This window comes from Dendrobates tinctorius, unplaced genomic scaffold (genome assembly GCF_039654945.1).
Source record: "Dendrobates tinctorius isolate UK_male_01 unplaced genomic scaffold, ASM3965494v1 ptg000127l, whole genome shotgun sequence".
NCBI lineage: Eukaryota > Metazoa > Chordata > Amphibia > Anura > Dendrobatidae > Dendrobates > Dendrobates tinctorius.
Window position 1 is genome coordinate 18,746,098 of NW_027361795.1, and position 18,762 is coordinate 18,764,859.

General features: G+C 45.5%; 1 pseudogene; it reads left to right on the forward strand.

The window, feature by feature from the left end:
• Positions 1–5,258: 5,258 nt before the first annotated feature.
• On the forward strand, positions 5,259–5,899 carry LOC141047475 (general transcription factor II-I repeat domain-containing protein 2A-like; annotated as a pseudogene).
• The last annotated feature ends 12,863 nt before the right edge of the window (positions 5,900–18,762 follow it).

An 18,762-nucleotide genomic window follows, 5' to 3' on the forward strand; every position in this document is an offset into this window, starting at 1 on the left:
AAGGAGGAAGACCGGGCTGCGGGTACCTGTGCGGTACCAGGTCCGGAACTGTTGAAGCTGCGTCCCTTCTTTCTCGGGGGAAGGCAAAAAGGACATGTGCGCTGACCCGGAAGCTGGGGGCATATTTAGTGAGAGAACCCAGCCGGAAGCTAAGGCAGAAAGCACGAGAAGCTGCAGAGAGGCCCCCGCTGTCAGCATGCGAGCAGCAGGGCCAGCAGCGCGCTCCGCACAGGAACCGCCAGTGCTGCGACGGACTGCAGCAGACAGAGACAGACCCGGTGGCCTAGAGAGAGACTTGGCAGGAAGAGACAGAGTGCAGCAGGGGGACATGAGTGCTCTGGCCCTCGAGCATCAATATAGCGCAGGCCCGCGCTCGAGCTTCTGCACCACTGCTGACAGAGACTGTGAGGAGAGACGTGCAGTGTGCCTGTTGGTCACCATGGAGCGAGGTGTTGAATGTTCCGGGCTAGTGAGTACTGCGTGCATGCTGCCAGAAAGAGATCGGGTGCAGGACTGCCATCTGTGCCCCAATTCACCAGGGTATATCTGCTGGGCCAGGTCAAGCTCAGACAGTGTCGTGGCTCATGCTCCTCCGGCAACATCAGTATATGGACTAGGGGCCCAGTGGAATGTGTTGTGAACTCATTTTCTGGTCTACCAGTTGTGAGTTCTCCTTCCGGGCTCCCTCTGGTGGTAACAGGAGGTAGCGAGGATCATTTAATTAGTAGAGATCTGCCACCTGATGATGAGGATAACGATTGGATCCCTGGAATCTCAGACTGGATTTAAGACAGCCGACGCCCTATTCTGGTGCTGGTGATTCCTTCTGGCTTTTCAGGTCTTGGTTTTCTGTTCTGTTCCAGTCATCTCAAGCTAAGTGTTTCTGCTAATGTTCACACTTGATTTTGCTGGTCTATTCAGTTTTTTTGTGTGGTCAGCCAGCCCCGGCTGGCGCTGTGCTGAGTTTCCACTCTTATTTATCTGTATTTGCCAATTTGCTTTTTGTCCCTTATTAGATTGGCCTCTTTTTTGCTCTGTTTCAGAATATTTCAGAGTGCTGATTTAGTGGGAGAAGTCTAGTGACTTCAGGGTTAATTTTGTTATCAGAAGTGTTGGACATTATTTTTGTAGGGTTTTTTGGGCATATTGCAGACAGTGTCTTTCCTTTCCTGTCCTTTCTAGTTAGTTTGTGCCCCATCGTTTGCTCAGTCTACTTTCCTGCCTGTGTTTGTGTTTTCATCTTGTTTCACCAACAATACATGTGTGGGGGTTGTCTATTCATTTGGGGTCTGCTCTGGGGCAGTTAGTTTTCCCCTTTTCTTGCTTTAGGCTTATTTAGTCCTCCGGCTGTGACGAGGCATCTAGATTCATCGTAGGAACGCTCCATGGCTGCTGCTAGTTGTGTGGTTAGGATCAGGGGTCTGCAATCTGCATAGTTACCAACCTCTCTGGTTTTCTGTGACTTAGCTTGTTTAGTTTTCCTCCTCTGTGACCCATTCGTAACAGGAATGTACTGGACACCGACCACTGCAACCAGAAGACAGACCACTATTACCAGCAGGACCTTCTTGGACAGCACCGCCCCAACTGTTGTTGGCACTATTGACTTTCAAGCAGAGAAACTTCTGAAACGTTAAGTGTACACAGGAACTGCCATTACCCGATCCTTTGTTCATTAACTCTGCATATCCTTGCAATTGAACTGTGTATTCCCATGTTTAACCATTAATCTCCCTGCAAGGAGTTAACCCCCAGTTAAATAAAGTTATTAACCCTTGCTCTGCCTTCTGTCTGTCACTGCATCCCGCAACCTGCTTACTATGTCAGAAGTGCAGCAGACATCACCTCCATAGCCAGTGAGCTCAGTGACTCTGCTCGAGGTAGACAGCATGAGCAGTTGAGCTCTGTGACTGCAGCAATGATGTGAGCTGTAGTTGGGATGTTACTGCTGCAAACAAGAAGTAGAGATCAGAGCAGTGGTGAAAAGGTAGAGCTAGGTTTGAGGTGAGTAATGTAAGATTTTATAAGTAAATAGAGAAAGGCACCGCGCTCACAGGAGGATTCACAGATGATAACGTAAAAGTGAAAGTGAAAATCCTGCCTTTCACACATAAGCCCAATACTCAAATCATGCAGGAGATAAAAATCTACCACAGCAAGATACACTGATGAACAGAAAGGACTTATACAAACTTACCCTAGCTCTGCTGAATGAAGGTGTTGTGCTGATCACAGTGAATGATCCACAGAAATGCAGGATAAGCAGGTGAGAAGCTGGGAGGATGAAGTGAATGAGCTGGCTAACTGGGGTGCAAGTAAAGAAGAGAGCTGGGCAGGGCCAGGATAGCTCCGGCCGGTAGCGTCCTGGATGCACAGCTGAGGGGCGCCGACACTGTCCTGCACTGACAGCGTGTGACGTCACAGGCTAAGGCTACGGAGCCTAGCTGGGGCCAAAAACCTACGCGTTTCAAAGCAAAATGTGCTTCTTCAGGGTGATGAAGCCCCCCTCAGCTGTGCATCCAGGACGCTACCGGCCGGAGCTATCCTGGCTCTGCCCAGCTCTCTTTTTTACTTGCACCCCAGTTAGCCAGCTCATTCACTTCATCCTCCCAGCTTCTCACCTGCTTATCCTGCATTTCTGTGGATCATTCACTGTGATCAGCACAGCACCTTCATTCAGCAGAGCTAGGGTAAGTTTGTATAAGTCCTTTCCGTTCATCAGTGTATCTTGCTGTGGTAGATTTTGATCTCCTGCATGCTTTGACTATAGGCTTATGTGTGAAAGGCAGGACTTTCACTTTCACTTTTACGTTATCATCTGTGAATCCTCCTGTGAGCGTGGTGCCTTTCTCTATTTACTTATTTGACCCTTTTTTGGCAGAACAAGCACAGTTTCTGTCTAGGCACCAGCAGCCCTCCCTTTCTATTGGTAGCGCCGGTGTATATCTGTTTAATTAATGTAAGATTTTATTATTTTAATCCAGTGCTGGCCGTTAAATACTAGAAACTTCTAACTGGAAAACATCATGAAAGGGGTTGTCCAGTACAGTCTTTTGGTTACAAGTCTGCAGAAACTCCAGGTGACTTCAAGACCTTGTGAATCCTCATAGCACGTGCACTACGCACTGTGAGTATTCTCTGTTGCCGGCGCCAAGCGGACACATGACCCCAAGTATACAATATGCTTTCAACCACATTTAGACTACATGTATCCGGCCTCGCTCAATTCACTTGTATTGAGTGAGGCATCACATGTCTAGTCAGCACCTGACTGAATGTATGCAAACTGCATAGGTGGCTCAGTGGTTAGCACTGCAGCCTTGCAGCGCTGGAGTCCTGGGTTCGAATCCCACCAAGGACAACATCTGCAAGGAGTTTGTATGTTCTCCCCGTGTTTGTGTGGGTTTCCTCCCACACTCCAAAGACATACTGATAGGGAATTTAGATTGTGAGCCCCATTGGGGACAACGATGAAAATGTGTGCAAGCTGTAAAGCGCTGCGGAATATGTTAGCGCTATATAAAGATTATTATTATAAATAAAGGTTATATTTGTGGATCAGTTCCAGGCATGCTGCGGAATATAGAAATAAAAATTATTATGGAATGGGGGAATGTTATCTGCTGGATGATTACTGCTGTAATTAGGATTACTGTGATAATGGCTAGGATGACAATTATGTATGCTACTACCAATTTTACACCATTATTGTTTTCCATTTCAGTTTGTCTGATGAAGATCAAATAAGCCACAAGATACTGCGTTAGCTAAAAAATGTCAGCTCATGCTGAAAAAAGAAAGGGTGATGATACAGAATGTAGTTTTTAACAAGATCTGGACTACAAAATTTTTATTAACTGAAGTGAGATGTAAAGCTGTGTGCTTAGTTTGTGGAGAACATTTTGCCATGTAGTTTAAAGAATGTAATTTGAATCGCCTCTATATAACGAAATTGCTAAGAAATACAGCAACTTGAGTGATGCAGAGTGGGCATGGGCATCAGATGGTTTGCTAGCCAAGCTGCAAAACCAACAAGGACTTTTTACAAGGCTTCACACATCTAGGGATGGAGCAGTAACCAGTTATGTGATAACCCAAAAATTTGCAAAAAAAAAGTAAGCTATTTTGTGATGTCGAGTTTATCAAAGAGTGCTTGGTGGACTCTGCAGCTCTAATATGCCCTGATAAAAAAGGCATTTGAGATTGTACCCCTCTTCAGAAGAACCGTAACAAGAAGAATTGAGGACTTTGCGGAAAATCTGGAGCTTCAGCTGCAAAACAAAGTGTGCAATTTTGACTTTTTTCTCCTTGGCTTTGGATAAAAACTGCGATATCTGCAACACTACCCATTTGCTCATCTTTGTATGTGGATTAGCAAAAGACTTTATTGAAGAGATAGCAGCAATACGGCCCATGAATGTGTAAGGGGGTGAACAGGAAAAGCGTCATCGGACAGAAATACGCTCTGGAGCTGGAACTATCGGGGCCGTCACCGCTGTTGCAGGGGGATGACTTGCCTGACGTACCTGACTTGACTGGGCGGGAAGAGCTCGAGCACCTGACTGAAGGGGGTGCGAGGAACTTAAAAGGAGTGGAGCGCAGGAAGGAGAGAGACTTGGCGGGAAGGCGACTGCAGAACAGGATGAAGGTTGATTTGCTCTTCTCAACTACCGCCACTGACACCAGCTCTTTAAAAATTGTTCCCCTCTCTTGTCCTCTGCCCAGTGCCTCCCCACGAATGAGACCCGTAACAAGTAGTGCAGCATACTTACCAACGTTTCCTGGACATTGTGATTCTATACGAGGCCTTGTCATCCCTGTGGCCTGTACTATATCATGCTCCCGGCGTGTTGCATCACGCTTCAACAACCCACATCAGGGACTTTATCCCAAGTTCAACGGACCCAAGTTCAACGGACCCAAGTACAATGACCCAAGAGCAACGGATCAGGATACTTCAGCACAGTCAGGAGACAGTGCATCTCGTTCTTACACCACAGAGCCAAAGACTTTGTTCACGGACTACGACACCATCGGGAACTGTTCCAACCATTCTCCAATAAGATCTTCAATCGATAAGTCTTTATCTTCACTTTTACTCTTTTGTTGTGCTATATTGTATATTTCACTGCATCTGATGAACCTTTACAAATGGGACAACAACAGGGAGTGATTTGTTCACAGAAGTGGATGGATGCTTGGAGAAGCTGGGGCTGAAATGGGACAAACCAACAGGTGTTACAACAGATGGTTCTTGAAATCTGGCAGGGAAAAACGTAGGGCTTTTGAAATGAATGCTGGACACAGTGAGTAAAATCAACCCTGAACAGAAACGGGTATTTTTACATTGCATTATTCATCAAGAGGTGCTGTGTAAGTCAGTGCTAAAAATTAACCATGTTACAGATGTCGTAACTATCAAAATTGTTAACTTCATTAGGGCGAGAGTGCTGAATCACAGTTTGTTGCCCTTTTGGAAGAGCATGAAACTGAAAATCGTGATATAGACTACCACACAGCTGTCCGATGGCTCAGCCTGGGGAAATGGCTTAAAACAATATGGGATTTCAGAGCAGAGATTCAAGAGTTCTGTGACAAGAAAATACATTATATCACAGAGCTGTCAGATGCTGACTGGATCACAGCTTTTGGATTTGCTGTTGATGTAAATTCACTAATGAATGAGCTAAATATCAAACTACAATGCAAGTGCCTTTTTGTAAATGAATGGTGTAACTTGATGAAGACTTTCATGAGAAAGTTGCAATTTCTTTCAGGACAAATGGATGACAACATTCTTACCCACTTGCCAATACTAAAGGAAGACACACCATCAGTTGATCACAGCCGCATGTACGCCTGCATGTTAGGAGCACTGCATGATGAATTTCCAAAGTGATTTCAAGCCTTCAAATCAGTTGAGAATGAAATGCAGTTGTTTTTTTCTCCCTTTAGCTGCATTGTTGGGAATATAACCCAGCAATGTTCAGCTTGAACTCATTGACCTGCAGTCTGATAGACTACTGGTAAAGAACTTTAAGGCCGGAGTCACACTGGCGAGGAATACGGCCGAGTGAGAGGCGCTAAAAGCACGCATTAGACACGGACAAATGATTCTCTATGGGGTCACTCGCACCAGGCGTATATTTCTCATCCGTATCCTGCGCTCCGTGCCAATCGCAGCATGCTGCGATTGTCAGCGTACTACGCCCGTAGTACGCCAATGCAAGTCTATGGGTGCGCAAAAAATACAGATTACACACGGACCACACGTGTGACCTGCGAGCAATACGCAGGTCTTTTGGCTGGTGACAGGAAATGGGCCAATCCATCATCAGGAAGCCTAGACATGCAAAGTAGCTCAAAAAACGCTCCAGACATCCAGGAAGTACGCCTCCACGGAGTACAGCAGCAGCATGGCATCCACGTACATAAATGTGGAGATGCTCATTGTCCTGGTGCAGGAGTGTCCCGAAATATGGGACCCACGCGATGCAAATTATGCTAACCGGACAAGAAAGGAGGCGTCATGGAGGCGCATCTGTCGCCAGATGTACCATGACTTTGGTGACCGACAGCGTGATGAGCAGCATAAAATTCGTAAGTGCAACGCAAAACATCATTAACCTTAGCGCGCAAGAAAAACGGAATCTAGAATCAGCACCCCCCTTCCTGTGCATGTACTTTTAGCCTCATGAGGCCGTTACATTTGGATGTGACACGTGGCTTCACACAGCCATAATTTGGGGTTAGGCCACAAGCTCCTCATCCTCCTAGCCAAACAAATTATTTTAAGTGTAGCAAATGAGACCCTGTGTATCTGCCCATTTATATATGCCACCATGGGTAGAAAGCACACCCCAGAAGGCCCCATGCCTAGACTACTGGTAGAAAATGTGACCTCTCAAATATGTGAATTTTACAATATTTCCTGTCACATTGCAGTGGAAGATGTGATGAAACGCTGGCGAAGCATCCGGGACCAGTTCCGCTGGGAACGCCAGCATCGGTCCAGGAGTGGGGATGCTGGATATGTTAAAAGGAAGTACATATACTATGACCGGCTGTCCTTCCTCGCCCCAATTCTGGATCTGAGACCGTAAGTAGATACCTCACACCACATTACACAAATACATTACACAAATACTTTACAGGGACAAAAATATTGCTGTATTTTTGGCTCTGTTCTATTTCATAACAGAACTCAATCCAACCTTATGGATCGAGGAACGGCCTCAGAGGCAGAGCCCATTATAGATCCTGTAGGGGATGAGGTGGCTGGCCCATCTTCTCCCCCTACAAGAAGGATGGCTGAAGATGAGGCATCACAGGACAACACAATGGCTGTCCTACACACAACACCACCAGGACGGTCTGCTGCTGCCCCATCACCCATCCTTGAAGAGCCGGGCAACTTGAGCAGCAGCCCAACTGCCCAGATCAGGGCCTCCCCACAGGCTGCTCTTACATCACGGCGAACAAGAAGAAGGCGCCAGGTCACTATTCAAGAGAGCAGGACCAATGTGGACACAGGGGTGCTCAATTATTTATCTCTAGTAACTACAGATGATGGGGAGGAGGCCTATGCACGTAGCCTCACCCTTTATCTCCGTGCCCTTACCCATGAGGTCAGGCTCCGTATTAGGGGATGTATTCAGATCCTGCTTGATGCAAGCACCCCCCCAATACCCCATATGAGGTTTTTGAATTTCTGGAGAGGTGGCAGCTCTCACCACGAAATCTAATGCGCATGAGACCATCCACACAGATGCTTGCTCAAGCAGGGTCCGAACAGCCCCTAATACGTGGGCCAACACCTCAACCCCTTCCTCCCCCTACCCAACCTTCTATTCCGCAGCCCCAAATGTCAGCCTCAAGCCAACCCCACCAATATGGCCACTTGTACCCACCCAGTGTTGGAGGCTGGTCCCAACCTGGTTGGGGATGATCTGGCTATCTTGGTGGGTATGAGCCACGTGCCTACCAGAGCCAACAAGAAGCCCCTCACCATCATCATTACTCTGGCCAGTATCCCCAGCAGTCCCAGGAGGCAGGACAATTCCAGCATCATGGGCAACAGTATGGCCCCACACAGGGCAATGTTGGCCGCAGTGTCCAGCAGCACCCACAGGCTGTTCTTCCACGTTCCCCTTCCCCAACCTATGAGGATTTATGATTATGATGGCGGGAGATGTCCAGTGGGTTTTAATTGGTGCTCCAAATAGAAAGGAAAAAACAGGTGTTCTCCATCACCAATATTTTGTACAGAATTTATCATTCTCATTTTTAAACAATGTTTGCCAAACATATGAAACAATCCATCGTGACAGGCAAGGCTACCTCACGCCTTTCAGACAGATATTACATATGTGTACAAAAGAGAATATTTCAACGCGCTATACTGTAAAATGAAAGGATGAAAAGACACTACTCACTTGCTAATGCCTAGGAAAGGCTTGCTGGCCTTAGTGAAGTAGTCACCTTTTTTGGAAGCAATCTCTAGTAAAACTATTCAAGGCGACCAGCATTCAGAATATCACGCTCTCTCTATGTCTTAACAAGTGAGTTTTGTTTTTTCATCGTTTCAAGTATAGCATGGTTAAATAGTCTCTGTTCTACAGACAGGTAATATCTGTCTGAAAGCCGTGAGGTAGCCTTGCCTGTCATGGTGGAATCTTTCTATGATTGGAAAACATTATGAGGAAATGTGAGTGTTATCTTTTAGCATTTATTTTGGTGATGGAGCTCACCTTTTTTTGGCAAATCTAGTTTAATCTTGTCATGCAACAATGTTGTTATTGCCTAATCTTTTTTTGTGTTTTGTTATGTAATGTTACTTTTCAAAAAAGTTAAAGAAGGCACAAAGGGTCATTTTGCCCATTCCCAAAATGTTCTTATGGCAATTTTATGTTTGCCTTTAAGCAAACCAAAAAAAAAAAGGCAAAACTAAAAATTTGTCTACTCTAGTTAACGTCTCTGTGTGATTTTTCACAATCCCTCACAACATACTAACATACACTAACCAATGCAATGAAACACTCATAAAATCATAAGGGGTGGAGTAATATATATTTAGACACAATTAAAGAAACAAATTATAACATAGACACAGCATTCTCTTGCCAAGAAGTTACCCCCTCAGGTGAGATAAAGTAATTAGTGAAAATATCACGCGCTTTTAGGCCAGAGAGCGGTCTACGTTGAGGGTTCATAGGTGGTCTCACCCTGCGCACATTGTCCGGCCTACGCACAACACCATCAGAGGAGGAACAATCATGTATCCTGGTGAAGTTATGCAGAACAACACAGGCTTTCACAACTTCATTCACATTTTGCTCACTCAACTGAATGGCAGACTGGAGTACCCGCCATTTGGCACAAAGAATCCCAAAGGAACACTCCACCAGTCGCCTAGCACGTGATAGGCGCAAGTTAAAAATTCTGCGCCTGTGGTCAATGTTGCGCCGGGGATATGGCCTCATGACATTGCGCGATAACTGAAACGCCTCATCTGCCACAAGGACATAAGGGACTGATTGTTCGGGGGAGCCTGGTAGCTGGCGTGGTGGTGGTAGATCCAACTGGTTGGTGCGTAGCCGCCGAGCCATTATGGAAGTATTGAAGACTCTAGAGTCTCCTGTCCTTCCATAGGCCCCAATGTCAACAATTATAAACTTGTATTGAGGGTCTACCAGAGCCAACAATACAACAGAAAAGTATTGTTTATAATTGAAGAATTGGGAGCCAGAGTTCGGCAGCTTACGCACCCTGATATGTTTGCCATCCAGGGCCCCAATACAATTTGGAAACTGGCAGTCCTCCTCAAAGTCCCTTGATAACCTCAACCAGTCTTCCATCCTGGGCTCGGGCATGACCACTTGATGGAGTCTTGTCCAGATTTCTGTACATGTAGACCTCACTATGCCTGAAATGGTTGATTTTCCTATGAGAAACTCATGGTGGAGGGCGGCATAAGACAGGCCAGTGGACAGGAAGCTGTAGAACAACAGAAATTGTTAAGTTTAGAATGCCTAAAGTAAAAAAAAATCAGTTACATGCCGACCAAACTTGGTAGGAATTGAGATAGAATAACACACACATATTTGGTGGCACAATGACTAAATGATATGTAGGACATATTAGATCTAACAATCTGGTGGGTCAGTTGAAACATATTTGGTGTAAGATGAGGGCATTAAACTTTGTCCAAGAAGGCCAAAAAACATAATTTAGCACACACATTATGAACATAGAGAATGTGGTTGTGTAGTACATACCGTATTGTGAGTAGAAGTCGCTCCTCTGCAGATATCGCTTTGCGCATCCTTGTGTCCTGAAAGGTTATCCCAGGGCGCACTGTCTCCAAGAGTCGATCAAATGTGGAAATGCTCATGCGACAGTACTGGTAAAATTTCTCTGGATGCTCCCGCAGAGAAGAATAGAGGCGGTGAAAATGACCTCTTGTGAGTCGTTGCCTCAAAAGTCGATGTACCCACATGCGTCTCCTCCTCCGCGGATCCACTATCACTGGGTATGGTTGCCCAAAGCGCCATGACAAAAGCCAGGTAAAGAGACCCTGCTCAGTTGTATTGAATCTCAGACCCTCTGCCATGTTGCACAAAGAACACCAACACACCTCGTGAAAGCAAGGTCATAAATGGACAGAATGGAGGCAGCCACCTGTTTCAGAGTGTATAAATAGGGTGCAGGCTAATGATTTAAATTGTTTGCAGGCCTCAAAACCGTTAAATGTCCATTTTGCAAGGCTGCAAGAAAATCTCGCCATACGGATTGCATACAGATGCCACACGGATTACATACGGATGCAGACATGCGCAAAATACGCGACTTCACCTGGCTTACGGATGACCTACGGAGCACTATTTAGGGGTCATTCATCCGTATTACGCATGTAAACTACGGACCGTATTTTGCGCAGGTTAGTGTGACTCCAGCCTAAGTCAGCATCACTGCAGGATTTTTACTCTTCTCTCAAGGAGGAGAACTTTCCAAACATGAGGAGGCATGCTCAGAAGATGTTTGTTCTCTTTGGCTCTACTTACATATGTGAACAAACATTCTCAGTGATAAAATTTAACAAATCTAGATACAGAGCCGCTCTCACTAATGATCACCTGTCAGCCTTTATGCGTATATCCACCTCAGACATTCAGCCAGACTTCAACGCACTTGTTCAAGCCCAAGGCAGACAGGATTTTTCACACTGAAGGTATGTCCAAAATCCAATCATTGCATCACTATTTAACCACTTAAGCCCCAAGGGTGGTTTGCACGTTCATGACCGGGTCAATTTTTACAATTCTGACCACTGTCCCTTTATGAGGTAATAACTCTGAAACGCTTCCATGGATCCCGGTGCTTCTGACAGTGTTTTCTCGTGACATATTGTACTTCATGTTAGTGGTAAAATTGCATTCAAATAACTTGTATTTATTTGTGAAAAAAATGGAAATTTGGCGAAAATTTTGAAAATGTCGCAATTTTCCAACTTTGAATTTTTATGCCCTTAAATCACAGAGATACGGCACACAAAAAAATTGATAAGTAACATTATATTATATTATATTGATAAGTAAGTTTATTTTACATCAGCACAATTTTGGAAACAAAATTTTTTTTTGTTAGGAAGTTATAAGGGTTAAAAATTGACCAGCTATTTCTCATTTTTGCAACACCATTTTATTTTTACGGACCACATCACATTTGAAGCCACTTTGAGGGGTCTATATGATAGAAAATATCCAAAAGTGACACCACTCTAAAAACTGCACCCCGTAAGGTACTCAAAACCACATTCAAGAAGTTTATTAACCCTTTAGGTGCGTCACAGGAATTTTTTGAATATTTAAAAAAAAATGAACATTTACCTTTTTTTCACAAAAAAAATACTTCAGGTTCAATTTTTTTTATTTTACCAAGGGTAACAGGAAAAATTGGACTGCAAAATTTATTGTGCAATTTGTCCTGAGTACGCTGATACCTGATATGTGGGGAAAACCACTATTTCGGCGCATGGCTGAGCTCAGAAGGGAAGGAGCGCCGTTTGACTTTTTCAATGCAAAATTGGCTGGAATTCAGATCGGACGCCATGTCACGATTGGAGAGCCCCTGATGTACCTAAACAGTGGAAACCCCCCACAAATGACCCCAATTTGGAAACTAGACCCCCAAGGAACTTATCTAGATATGTGGTAAGAACTTTGAACCCACAAGGGCTTCACAGAAGTTTAAAATGTACAGCGGTACAATTAAAAAATCATATTTTTTCCAAAAAAATCATCTTTTCACCCCCAATTTTTATTTTCCAAAGGGTGACTGGACCCTAAAAGTTATTGTGCAATTTGTTCTGAGTACGCTGATACCCAACATATGGGGGTAAACCACTATTTGGGCGCATGGCAGAGCTCGGAAGGGAAACAGCGCCATTTGACGTTTTTGGCTGGAATTGAGATCGGACACAATGTCGTGATTGGAAAACCCCTGATGTACCAAAACAGTAGAAACCCCCCACAAATGACACCATTTTGGAAACTAGACTCCCCAAGGAACTTATCTAGATATGTGGTGAGAACTTTGAACCCCCAATGGCTTCACAGAAGTTTATAACTTACAGCCGTACAATTAAAAAATCATATTTTTTCCACAAAAATGATCTTTTCACCCTCAATTCTTATTTTTCCAAGGGTAACAGGACCCTAAAAGTTATTGTGCAATTTGTCCTGAGTACGCCGATACCCCATATGTGGGGGTAGACCACTATTTGGGCGCATGGCAGAGCTCGGAAGGGAAGCAGCGCCATTTGACGTTTTTGGCTGGAATTGAGATCGGATACCATGTCGCGTTTGGAGAGCCCCTGATGTACCAAAACAGTGGTAACCCCCCACAAGTGACACCATTTTGGAAACTATACCCCTCAAGGAACTTATCTAGATGTGTGGTGAGCACTTTGACCCCTCCAGTGCTTCACAGAAGTTTATAACGCCCGGGCATGAAAATAAAAAAATCGTATTTTTTCAACAAACATGATCTTTTAGTCACTGATTTTTTTATTTTCCCAAGGGTACCAGAAGAAATTGGACCCCAAAAGTTGTTGTCCAATTTGTCCTGAGTACGCTGACACCCCATATGTGGGAGAAAACTACTGTATGGGCACACGTCGGGTCTCGGAAGGGAAGTAGTGACGTTTTGGAATGCAGATTTTGATGGAATGGTCTGCGGGTGTCATGTTGCCTTTGGAGAGCCCCTAATGTACCTAAACAGTGGAAACCCCCACAAATGACCCCCTTTTTGGAAACTAGACCCCCTAAGGAACTTATCTAGATGTGTGGTGAGCACTTGAACCCCCAAGGGCTTCACAGAAGTTTATAATGCCCGGGCATGAAAATAAAAAAATCATATTTTTCCATGATCAATTACGCCCCAATTTTTTTACTTTCCCAAGGGTAACAGGAGAAATTGGACCCTAAAAGTTGTTGTCCAATTTGTCCTGAGTATGCTGATACCCCATATGTGGGAGAAAACTACTGTATGGACACACGTCGGGTCTCGGAAGGGAAGTAGTGACGTTTTGGAATGCAGACTTTGATGGAATGGTCTGCGAGTGTCATGTGCGTTTGGAGAGCCCCTGATGTACCTAAACTATTGAAACTCCCCACAAGTGACCCCATTTTGGAAACTAGACCCCCCACGGAACTTATCTAGATGTGTGGTGAGCACTTTGAACCCCCAAGTGCTTCACAGAAGTTTATAACGCCCGGGCGTGAAAATAAAAAAATCATTTTTTTCCACAAAAATGATATTTTTGCCCCCAATTTTTTATTTTCCTAAGGGTAACAGGAGATATTGTACCCCAGAAGTTGTTTTGCAATTTGTCCTGAGTAGGCTGATACCCCATATGTGGGGGTAAAACACTGTTTGGGCACATGGCAGAGCTTGGAAGGGAAGGACCACTATTTGACTTTTTCAATACAGAATTGGCTGGAATTGAGATCAGATGCCATGTTGCATTTGAAGAGCACCTGATGTGCCCAAACAGTGGAAACCCCCAATTCTAACTCCATCTGTAACTCCAACACACCCCTTACCCTAATCTCAGCCCTAAACCTAGCCCTAGCCCTAACCCTAGCCCTAACCCTAACCCTAGCCCTAGCCCTAACCCTAGCCCTGGCCCTAACCCTAGCCCTAGCCCTAACCCTAATGGGAAAATGGAAATAAATACATTTTCTTTTAATTTTATTATTTTTCCCTAACTAAGGGGGTGATAACGGGGGTTTGATTTACTATTTATGGTGGGTTTTTATGTTTGGCAGCTGTCACATGCTAAAAGACGCTTTTTATTGTAAAAATAGTTTTTGCATCACCACATATTAAGAGCTATAATTTTTACGTATTTTGATCCACTGAGTCATGTGAGGTCTTATTTTTTGCGGGACAAGTTGACGTTTTTATTGGTACCATTTTCGGGCACGTGACATTTTTTGATCGCTTTTTATTCTGATTTTTGGGACGCAGAATGAACAAAAACCAGCGTTTCATGAATTTCTTTTGGGGGGGTGCGTTTACACCGTTCCACGTGCGATAAAATTGATAAAGCAGTTTTATTCTTCGGGTTGGTACGGTTACAGCGATACCTCATTTAGGTCTTTTTTTATGTTTTGTCGGTTTTATGCAATGAAAACTATTTTATATAAAAAATAATTATTTTTGCATCGCTTTATTCTGCGAGCTATAACTTTTTTATTTTTTTGCTGATGATGCTGTATGGCAGCTCGTTTTTTGCGGGACAAGATGACGTTTTCAGCGATACTATGGATATTTATTAGGGCCTTTTTGATCGCGCGTTATTGCACTTTTTGTTCGGCAGTATGATAATAAATCATTATTTTTTGCTTCGTTTTTTATTTGTATTTTTCAGAGGTTTGCTAAAGGGGTTAACTAATGGGACAGTTTTATAGGGCAGGTCGTTACGGACGCGGTGATACCAAATATGTGTACTTTTATTGTTTTTTTTTTATTTCCAAAAAATGAATTTATTGGGGGAATATTTTTTTTTTTTCTAATTTATTTGGCAATTTTTTTTTTATTATTTTAACACTTTTTTTTTTCTTTTTTAACTTTGTTACATAGTCCCAGGTGGGACATCACTGTGCTGTGACAGATCGCTGATCTGTCACATCACAGATCACTGTGACAGATCATCGATCTGTCACAGGCAGTGCAGCAGGTTTCCTCGTGCCTGCGCTTTGCAGGCACTGAGGAAGCCGGCTCCCTGCAGGCCCCCGAAGGTCCCCGTCGCCATCTTGGATTCGGGGGCCTGCAGGGAAGGAGCCCCCCGCAGCAGCACTGCACATTGCGCTGCCGTGGTGGGCTCAGGGAAGCACGAAGGGAGCCCCCTCCCTGCCGATGCTTCCCTTTAACCCCCAATACACCGCGATCGTGTTTGATCGCAGTGTGCAAGGGGTAAACGTGTTGGGGGCGGTCCGTGACCGCCCCTGACACATTGTGCCGGGTGTCAGCCGTGATAATCAGCTGACACCCGGCCGCGATCAGCGGTATGACGTACTATCCCGTCCCTGGGAATTAAGTCCCAGGGCACATGGACGGGATAGTACGTCATATGGGATTAAGGGGATAATTGTCTTTTTTAACATAACATACTTTTAACAGTAGTGAAAATGTGCCTGCTTTGCTGTAGGGGTAACATATGTTGACTAGCTTATAGTAGACTTTACTATAAAGTCTTTTTGGAACTTGTATTCTTACCAATATAAACATCTAATCAAAACAATATTTTCAAAAACAATAAAATATTGAGCTGAATTAAGTTCAGCCCATTGCTTTAGGCCTCCACAACTGTTCCAGTTACTGATGTGGCCCCTTGGGAAAACAGTGTGAGCCCCCCATATAGCCCCCATATACAGTATGAGCCTGCACAAATGACACACCAACCAGGGCCGTGGGGTTCTCAGAACCGGGTCAGACAGTTCTTTGGGAAAGTCAAGGGGCCATGACCCACCTCTGTGGCCCTGGCTGTACCGTAAAATGGGGAATATGTTTATGGGATTTAACGTGATGTCACCTGTGGTGTTCGGCAATGGATGGTCAGCGCTGCTAAAGGAGACTGCAGGGTCTGATGGTGACGCAGCTGAAATTGCTCTGCTCCCCACAGGTGGAGCTGGCCCCAGGGCTACCGGTTCTGTTTATGTCAGGCTTCGAGTACCTGGTGATGCAGGACTCAGGGTGCCAGAGATCACTGGAGGATACAAGGGCTGTAGTTTTCTTTTCATTTACTTTATGGTTGATAGTACAGACCGGGGCACTGGTAACAGATTGTAATGGAGATCCGAGCAATCTGGAAGCAATTTTGGAAACACCTGGACAGGTAGGTACAGGGGCCTTCCTTCCGCACTGTCCTCCCTTTTTCCTTGCTGCCTAACAACTCATCCTCCTCCTGCTAACTGTCTCTCTCTCTGATTTTAAAGACAAACCATTGCTCGCATGGCAGGCAGCTCAAGCCTATCTCAGGTGCCGCTCCTTTGTGTCAGTTCCAGGCTCTGGTATGCTACTGTGCCACCGGTATTAGATTGGGCCAGGAGACCTGCAGTCCCCTGCCCTCCGGATTTAGCTGCTGGAACTTCAGTACTCACGCAACCACGGACTTCGGTATCTGTTTCCTAGCACCCAGCTCTGGGGCGAGTTTAATCACAGCTCCACTCCCCAGGTTCTGCTCGACTTCTCTCCTACTGACAACTGGTAAGGGGACCCCTCCTTACTTCCAGGCATGACATTACTCTCTGTGAGGGAGGCAATGCCACTGTGACAACAGGTCTCCTGGGGTGCCACATTCCCCCTTAGTGAAATTCAGTACTCCCAGACTGAGGAAACAAATAATAAACAAATTAACAAGTGAACAATCATAACTATTTTCAAGATTTCAAAAATAAAAATTGCAAAAACCAAAGCTTAATAATAGTCCTGGTGATGATTAGTCCGTGCATCATTGTCCATTGTTCATTCCTGAGCCAGATCGGTAACTATATACATGTTACACCTGGTCCCTGTCCTGGAGATGTGCCCAGGTCTGCCACTCTTACACCTGGTCCCCGTTCTGGCGCTGCGTTCAGGTCTGCCACTGCCTCCTGTTCTGGGCACTCACCTCGTGCCTCGCACGCTGTCATTAGGCAGCAGCCGGCTTCCTCTGTGTCTCATGCAGCTGCTCAGCATTCTGGTCTCTCCCCTTCCCCCAACTCCTGGAATCCGCTGGACCCCAGAGGCCTCCGACTATGGAACTGTGCCAAGAGGTGACCTGCTTAAAAGATCAACAAGACAAGATCATGTCTTATCTACATAACCTGTCTACCCGCATGGATTCCCTGCTGAACTCGGCTGCTCCTGATTCATCTATCAGCACCCAGGTACCTGCTGTCATGGCAAGCAAGGGTCCTTGCCTGGCGGCTCTTCCCCGCTTCCATGGTGATCCCACTCAGTGTCGGGGTTTTCTCAATCAGTGTACCCTACACTTTGAAATTTGGGGCACATGTTTGTTTCTGACGGTGCCAAAGTGGGCTTCATTATGTCACATCTAGCAGGAGAGGCTCTTGCCTGGCTAAACACGTTATGGGAGAGAGGAAACTTTAATCTTTCCTTGAGACTTTTCGCAGGACCTTCGATGAACCTGGCCAGGCCACATCGACCCCTTCTGCCCTGCTTTGCTACGCCAAGGAACCCTCACGGTGGCTCAGTATGCTGTTCAGTTCCGCACCCTCTCGTCTGAGTTATCCTGGAACAATGAGGCCTTGCTGGCTACCTTCTGGGAGAGACTATCAGGAAAAATTAAGGATGAGCTGGTGGGACGGGACAGGCCTACCATCTTGGATGACCTGATTTCCTTGGCGACCCGGATGGACCTGCATTTTCAGGAGCATTCCGTGGAGATCAAGAGAGACAAGAGGTCCTACCACCTGGACTCTAGTTCTTACAAGATGGCTACCTCACTTTCTTTTCCCGAAGTTATGGAGGTAGATCGAGTAAGTCTGGCCAGCCGCCGCCTGGAGGCGTGTCTCAAAGACGGAAGCTGTCTATATTGTGGTAGTTCCAAACACCTGATCCGCTCCTGTCCAAAGAAGTCGGGAAACTCCTGTGCCTAGGCTTGGTAGGAGAGGCCACCCTAGGTAGAGAATATTCCTTTCTTTCGCTGCAGATCTCGGTCTCCGTGACCTGCGGAGCAATAAAATTTTCTGGACTCTGTCTGTTGGATTCCGGAGCTGCCCGGAGTTTTATCCAGCAGACACTTGTGGATTGTTACCGCTTACCAGTTCAGGCTCTTCCCAATCCATTGCGGGTGACCGCTGTCGATGGCCAGCCACTGACCGAACCCGTCCAGTTACAGACTGAGCCAGTGGAACTCCGGGTAGATCTTATGCATTCTGAAAGAATCAGTTTTTATGTGTACCCTGGTTTTTCTCACCCCTTGCTTTTAGGTTTGCCTTGGTTCCAGAAACCTGAACCAGTCCTTAATTGGAGAACAGGCAAAATTCTGTGTTGGGGAGATTCCTGCTCGGACCGTTGCTTAACTCGGATTGAACCAGTTTCACCCCCGGTCCAACCTGCTACCCTGCCTCGATTACCATCCGCTTACTGGTCCTTCTCGGATGTCTTCGGGAAAAAGGAAGCTGAAACCCCCCCCCCACACAGGTCGTATGACTGTCCAATAGATCTTCTTCCTGGAACATCTCCTCCCCG